Source organism: Galendromus occidentalis, unplaced genomic scaffold (assembly GCF_000255335.2).
Source record: "Galendromus occidentalis unplaced genomic scaffold, Mocc_1.1 scf7180000077217, whole genome shotgun sequence".
NCBI classification, from domain to species: domain Eukaryota; kingdom Metazoa; phylum Arthropoda; class Arachnida; order Mesostigmata; family Phytoseiidae; genus Galendromus; species Galendromus occidentalis.
In genome coordinates this window covers 41,644-49,071 of record NW_003805205.1, presented here as the reverse complement: position 1 = coordinate 49,071, position 7,428 = coordinate 41,644, and the positions used below count along the sequence as shown (strand labels likewise).

Here is a 7,428-nt window from a genome sequence, read left to right as displayed (position 1 = left end):
TACGTATTTGTAGCATCGATAGTTAAGATAGCGCAGCTCACATGCACGTACGGAAGACGAAGGAGAGGATACACCAAAACAATAAAGTAAGCCTGACATGCAGGCAAGCCCCAGTTGCGGGTTGGTCGAACCGAGCCCAGTGTGCTTCTCTGTTGGATGTTACAAATTGGCGCAGTCGTCATGGATGCAGTACCCCCACCTCCGTTTCTGGCGGAACCAGGAGAGCCACAGATTCCTTTCGACGAGTGGTATCAAGTGTTTTTGGCGTATCTGCTGGCGAAGGACGGAGAGAACTTCTCCGATCTGAGGAAGAAGGCCACCTTGCTCAACGCTCTCGGATTGGAGGGCCAACGACAGTTTCACGCATCGAAAAACGCCCCGTTGAGCCATCCCGTGAGCGCGGAGAGTCAGCAGCCCGAATACGACGACACAGTGCAGCGGTTAAGAGACCGATTCTGCAAGAGGAAATCGAAAGTCGTCTGTCGGTGCGAGTTTTTCTCGAGAATACAGCACGAGGGCGAATCGGTGGCAACGTTCGTGACAAATCTCAGAAGGCTGGCTGCTAGGGCCGACTTCCGGCATTATACCGAAAATCAGGCGGTGCTGGACCAGCTCATAGCACGAACATCAAACAGCGAAATCAGAGAGCGGTTGCTGCTGGAAGGTGACAATCTCGGATTGGAGGACGCCGTGCAAATGGCCGTCCGGCTCGAGGCGGCTGATGTGGAGGCGCGGCGCTTGGCGGCGACCGTTCAGATAAGCGCACAGGTGGCCACGGCCTTGCGAGACCCTAATGCTATCAACGCGATAGGAAGGACCCCAAATACGCGTCAAGAGTCCCGCATGTCATCACAGCGCAAACGGAGCCAAAGCCGGGCGCCACCCGCGAGGCCTAAATGTTGGAACTGCGGCGTCGAGGGTCACTTCGCGAAGGAATGTCGGCGTCGTGGAATACGTGCGATCGAAGAAGATACAGAAGCCGGATGCGAGGAGTCGGAGATTCAACAGACAGGTATATCAGCATCAGTGTATTCTGTAGGAGGAGACCATCAGCCTATAATGTGTAGAATTCGAGTGGATGGGTCACACATAGATTTCATGATTGACTCGGGAGCTCAGGTCTCGGTTTTGAATGAATTCACGTACAAAACCTACCTCAGGGAAACACCTCTGAAACAAACGAATCGAAAGATATGGGCGTACAATAGAAAAATCATTGAAACGGTGGGAGTGACAGAGGCTTCGGTCGATTATGAGGGACGTAGCGTGAGAGGACTATTCTTCGTAGCACGGAGCGGGGCTAACGTCCTCGGAGTTGATATAATGCGGAAATCGGGAATGACGATCAACGTGCGAGAGGGGACCTGCCACGTCGCATCGTTGAGGGAACTAGATTTTGAGTCAGAATTTCCGGAGGTCTTTGATGACGGACCGAGCAACGTCAGACATTTCTGCCATAAAGTTAGGGTTCGGCCAGAGGTAACGCCAAAGCAACAGAGATGCCGCCGGCTGCCGTTCGCGATACGAGAAAGAGTGAGAGCGGTCATCGATCGACTAGAACAAGAGGGGGTAATTGAACGTATTCAGGCGTCAGAGTGGGTTTCCCCGATCGTGGTTGCCGAGAAGAAAAACGGCGATGTTCGGTTGTGCGTGGACCTTAGGGAGGTAAATAAAGCGGTGGTCCAGGACGCGTTTCCCTTGCCACATATTGAGGATCTCATGCAGCGACTGGCAAAAGGCCGAGTTTTTTCGAAAATCGATTTGAGGTCGGCATATCATCAGATCCCATTGCATGAATCATCGAGAGATCTCACGGCGTTTGTATCACCGTGGGGGCTATTCAGATACACGCGCGTCTGTTTCGGGTTGGCTTCGGCCCCGGCAGCGTTCCAGGCATTCATGGAAGAAACCTTGAAAGACTTGGAGGGAGTTATCTGCTACTTGGACGATGTTTTGGTCGTTGGCGAAACGAGGCAGGTTCACGATGAAAGGGTACGAGGGCTCCTCAGGACCCTTAGCGAAAGGGGTTTGAAGGTGAACAACAAGTGTGTGTTTGGAGTGGAGGAGACGGAGTTCCTGGGCCATGTTGTGAGTTCTAAGGGGGTGAAACCATTGCCGGACAACGTTAAAGCAATAGAGAATGTGCCGGAGCCAAAGAATGTCTCTCAATTGCGCTCCTTCCTGGGCATGGCGGGGTTCTATCTCAAATGTGTCCCCCGCTACGCAGAATTGGTGGAACCGCTCAGAGAATTGCTTCGGAAAGAAGTGAAATTCGACTGGCGGGAGAAACAACGATTAGCGTTCCGTGCCGTCAAGGGAGCAATAGCGGAGGCAGCGCCGCTGCGCGTGTTCGACCCAGCGTTACCACTGGTGCTGACCACCGACGCCTCGGATTATGGCTTGGGGGCGGTGTTGCAGCAGCGGGTCAACGGCAAGCTAGAACCACTGGCGTACGCATCCTGCTCGCTGTCAGAAACTCAACGCAGGTACTCCACTAGTGACAAAGAGGCCTTGGCGTGCGTATGGGCGATAGAGAAATGGCATGTATACCTCTGGGGGAGACGTTTTACGCTAAAGACAGACCACAGGGCGCTGGTTTCGCTCTTCGGAACGAAGGGAGCAGACCGTAGGTCGATACGGTTGGCGCGGTGGGCGGAGAGGCTGGGAGCGTACGCTTTCGACGTTGAGTACAAGCCGGGAGCCGAGAACGTGATTGCGGACGCATTGTCGAGACTACCAGAGGCACGAGGGAGGGGGCGGTGGAGGTAGATGACGACGGCGAGGTAATCGTAGCACAGATGGCGGGCGTTCTGGCTCCATTGACGCTGGACGAAGTTCGTCTAGAAACGTCGCGGGACGAGACGTTGGCAGAGGTTGTCCGGATAATCGCAACGAAATTCGGAATTGAGAAACTAACCGGAGACCTGCGCTCTTTCCAGTCTATCCATGAACAATTGAGTGTCGTTGATGGAATTCTCATGAGAGGAGAGAAAGTTGTGCTGCCGACAGGCTTGAGAGAGAGAATAATACAAGCGGCTCACGGGACGAGTCATCAGGGAATGGCTCGAACAAAAAGGCGGTTCGAGACTGGTATTGGTGGCCACGAATGGACGCGGGGGTGGAACACCTTGTACAGTTATGCGAGATTTGTGGCTCGCATGACAAGTCGGCTAGAACAGAGAGACCGTTGGCACAGGTTGTGCCGCCGCCCACAGGTCCGTGGGAGAAGATCGGTATCGATGTTCGAGGCCCTCATTATAGGTTACCACCCCCGTTTCGCTATGCAGTGGTAGTAGTAGATTACTTCTCGAAATGGCCAGTTGTCCGATTCATGTCAGAGGCGACCTCAGAAAAAAATTGTTCTGTTCTTGAGGAATGTCTTCACGCGCGAAGGAACCCCGAAAGAGATAGTGTCGGACAACGGACCTCAATTTGTGAGCCGAACGTTTGACTTGTTCATGAAGCAGCATAATATTGTACACTGTAGAACAGCGGTATATAACCCTCAGGCCAACGGACTCGTCGAGAGATTTAATCGAGTCCTAGGCGACATGTTAAAAACAGCGGAACTCATGTCAATGAATAAGAATAATTTAGATATTGTGATACAAGAAATGTTGGCCGACTACAGGAATACACCTCATCCCACTACCGGCGAGTCACCGTCGGTACTGCTGCACAGCCGGGCAATGAGATCCGGAGTTCAAATCACAGACTTCCATGAACTACGCAGAATTAAGCCGTCAGGAGAGATCAAATCACGCATCGAAGAAAACCAAAGGAGAAGACTCGAAAAGGAAAACGAAGTCGGTCATCGGTCAGGTACACGGGTGCGAGAGGGTGACAAAGTGCGGATAAAGAAACCAGGAATTGTAACGAAGGGTGCGTGGCGATTCTCAGCACCCGTCAGAGTGGACCGTCAGGTGGGGCAGTCCACATTCCGAATGTCAGACGGAAGGACATGGAACGCGAGATCCCTGGCGGCGGTCCCAAAGAGTGATGCGGCAACCGGGAACCCTAGGTATCCGAACCGAGTGCGCAAAGCACCGGAGTTTTTCGGTAGATCTGTGCTGAAGCGTCGGAGTTGAAAGCTTTCGGGGAAGGGAAGTATGTAGCATCGATAGTTAAGATAGCGCAGCTCACATGCACGTACGGAAGACGAAGGAGAGGATACACCAAAACAATAAAGTAAGCCTGACATGCAGGCAAGCCCCAGTTGCGGGTTGGTCGAACCGAGCCCAGTGTGCTTCTCTGTTGGATGTTACAGAACTGTTCCACCGAGAAGGATTGCCAAAGACCGTGGTGAGTGATAATGGTGTTCAGTTTACAAGTCATGAATTCTCGAGATTTTTGAAGCAACATGGCATAGCACATGTGAGAACGCCGAATTATCACCCCATCGCAAATGGATTGGTTGAACGGTTCAACAGAACGCTGGGGACGATGTTGGCGGCCGCGAAAGCACAAGGGGGAGATCTCAGAAACAGGCTGGTCGAAATGCTGGGAGCTTACAACGCGTCTCCTCATGCAACGACAGGTCGATCGCCCCATGAGTTGCTGCATGGTCGTCGTATGTATACGAAGTTGTCGGTGGAAGTTCCGGATGACGCCGATGTCAAGCCTCATGTCGACGGGGAAGAACTTCGTAATCGAGTGATGAAGAAACAGGCCTACCAGAAGGACTACGCTGACAGGCGGAGAGCGTCCAAAGATAGCGACTTCAGTAAGGGAAGCCAGGTGCGCGTGCGACAACCGAAAACGGCTAAGGGAGAGAATAAGTATAGTCCACCAATGGAGATAATGGAGAAGGTTGGACGAGATACGTGTGTCTTGGAAGACGGAAAGGTATGGCATGCCAACCGGTTAGTCGGAGCCGGGGGACCCGAAGTCGCGTCGCCGCATATGGAAGGCCAGATATCGAAGGCGCCAGAGAACGGAAAACTGGACATTAAGGCGGAGGAAGAGACGGCAGGTGTGGGGCCAAAGGAAGATGAGCGGCAATTTCTTGTGGGAGGTGAGGGACAACGGGTGAAGAGCGAGGCAGAATCAGTTAGTCCAAACATGTCTATGAGGGCGATGCAAGAGTCACTACGAGACATCGAGGAGAGTATGGCGGAACAACGAAACTCAGAGGACAGCGCGATGGAAACATCCGCCTGGCCGGCGGAGGACCGGAAGCGAAGTAGAGCGCAGGCTGATACAACTCAATTGCTAACACCCGGCGCCCGTCGACACAGAACAGCGGAAGATGACTCATCAGACGAAGGACCCGTACGGACCAGACGACCGCCATCGTGGACGGAAGGGTATCTCATGGACTTGTCAAACCTCACGGATATGCTAGATGATGATCCATCGGAATGACTCGGGGAATGGGCGATAAAAAGCAAGGGAGGGAGAATGTGGTATCTAGCGATTAGATAGCGGAGTCGACTGATAAACGTGCACGTAGGTACATGTATGTTGGAGACCGCTAGAATAAACAGAGAGACTTGTTGTTGGGCTAGGCCCAAAGGAACACCGGTCCCCTCCTTTAAAGTGGAACTTTAGACAGGTATCGGCCGATACTACAGTTTTTTTAAAAGGAACATCGCAACGAGCTGCGTGAAATCCGAGTATCTCCGCGTCCGAGAAGTTTTGAAGGAGAACATACTGCAACTCGAGGACACGGCAGTCTTCTCCGTCGCCGCGGACGAATGGACTCACAAGGGGAAGGTATTCCTCGGAGTTATCGTGGGTTGCTCGCGAGAGATTCCGGCTTTGCAGAGGAAGAGTGTTGAAATTATTGTCAGAGTTGACGACGGTACAGCGAAAGGACTTCTCAAGGCTAAGGAGACAGCGATCGCGACTGCGGGGCTCAGTCTGAGCGATATAACTGCCCTGACCACAGACGGTGAGTATGCTTCCATGCCGGTATCATTAATGTATTTACGCATGGTTATGAACTATGAGTCATAATCACGAATAATATTCAGCCCATCTCTGACTCTGAGAAAAAAAATGGCCGATGGGACTTTTTTGTCGCCGGATGACTCCTCGATTATGGATTTCGCGAGCAAGTAATGACTTTCCTCCCATTGGAGGTGGGCAATCGCAGCCAACGCTTTCCCCGATAGCGATTTACGGAGAAGATTCAACTTCTCAATGGTTGGTGCCGGCGTCTGTGGTCCACGAATACCGAAAATAAGTGTTGCCATTCCCGGAATTTTTTCGGATCGCCCGTGACTTTCAGTTTCGGCGCTTCTCGGGCATTTCTGCCGAGAAAGAAAGGTGCCGCCAGGAGTATGTTGTGAGTGCTAGCCACTGCTTGAGCTGTTGGCTGTTGCCGGGACTGGCTGAGCGGCTGGCCGCTCTGAATTGAGTTTTCCACGATCTGCGATTGCTGAGATGAGATCTCCGTCGTCGAAGACTCGTCGGATGACGTAGTCTCCTGTTCTTGATCGAGACCTGCCGGCAGACTTCCCGTGTGTAAAAAACCCCTGATGTCGTCTCCCCGACTGGGCAGGTTCGGGCGGGACCCGGTCATAGGGGGTCCTCTCGAGCGCCGAGGCTGCTGCTGAAGTTCCCGAGGAATTGAGCTGGGACGCTGCGGGTTGGTAGTAGTCGATAAGGTCGGCGATGTCCTCGATTACATCGTCGTGAATCATGAGCTCCGCCTGAGGGTCTGGGTAGCTCCGATTCAGTCCTAGCTGTGCGGATGAGACATCCAAGCTCAGAGAATTTTGATGTGGATATGCCCGCTTCCCCGCTCGGCGATTCTACGATGAAGTAATCTGAGCCTTCAACGACGCTGCGGCGCCGCGGAATCAATTGCAGAGGACCTGAAATTTATTTCATCCCGAGAGGCGATGTCCGTCCTATCTCAAACCCTCCTAGGGAATCCCGCTCATCGATTCGGTCTGTTCTAGGTGATACTGAATAATGTAGTGTATGCCCGCCTTCGTCCCGATACCCTACGAGCGAGCCTGTGTCGCCTCATGAGGCAAGATGATGGGCTCCTTTCGGTATTATTTCAACTCTCTGATCCGAGCCCTGATTCCAATTCACTTACATCTATCCATTCATTTAGCGTCTGACCATTCCAGCCTGCCGCGGGAAAGCCGCGCATCGAGAGGTGATCCTGCATTCCCGTGAGAATGGCCTTCTGATATCGGCGCCGTCACGAACTTCATTCAGACGAATTTCAATAATTCGAAAAATTCGGGTGGATCCAAGATTGATATTTCGTTTTTCGCGAACAGAGCCACGCGGCGCAGATCTCAGTCAAACACAGACTGTATGAAAATCCGATCGATAGAACTGAGAAGGGGCTGAGTGAGAACTTCTTCGCCAATTAAGCTGGGGGACGAGATTTCGGAATACGACCCACGAATTCCTGAGGGGTGGCGCGCTCGAAGTTCTCGCGTCTCGAGAGGACCCATGGGCTTA

The 7,428-nt window shown here is 52.7% G+C and overlaps 1 pseudogene; it reads left to right on the top strand.

The window, feature by feature from the left end:
* Positions 1-180: 180 nt before the first annotated feature.
* On the top strand, positions 181-6,187 carry LOC114828140 (uncharacterized protein K02A2.6-like; annotated as a pseudogene).
* The last annotated feature ends 1,241 nt before the right edge of the window (positions 6,188-7,428 follow it).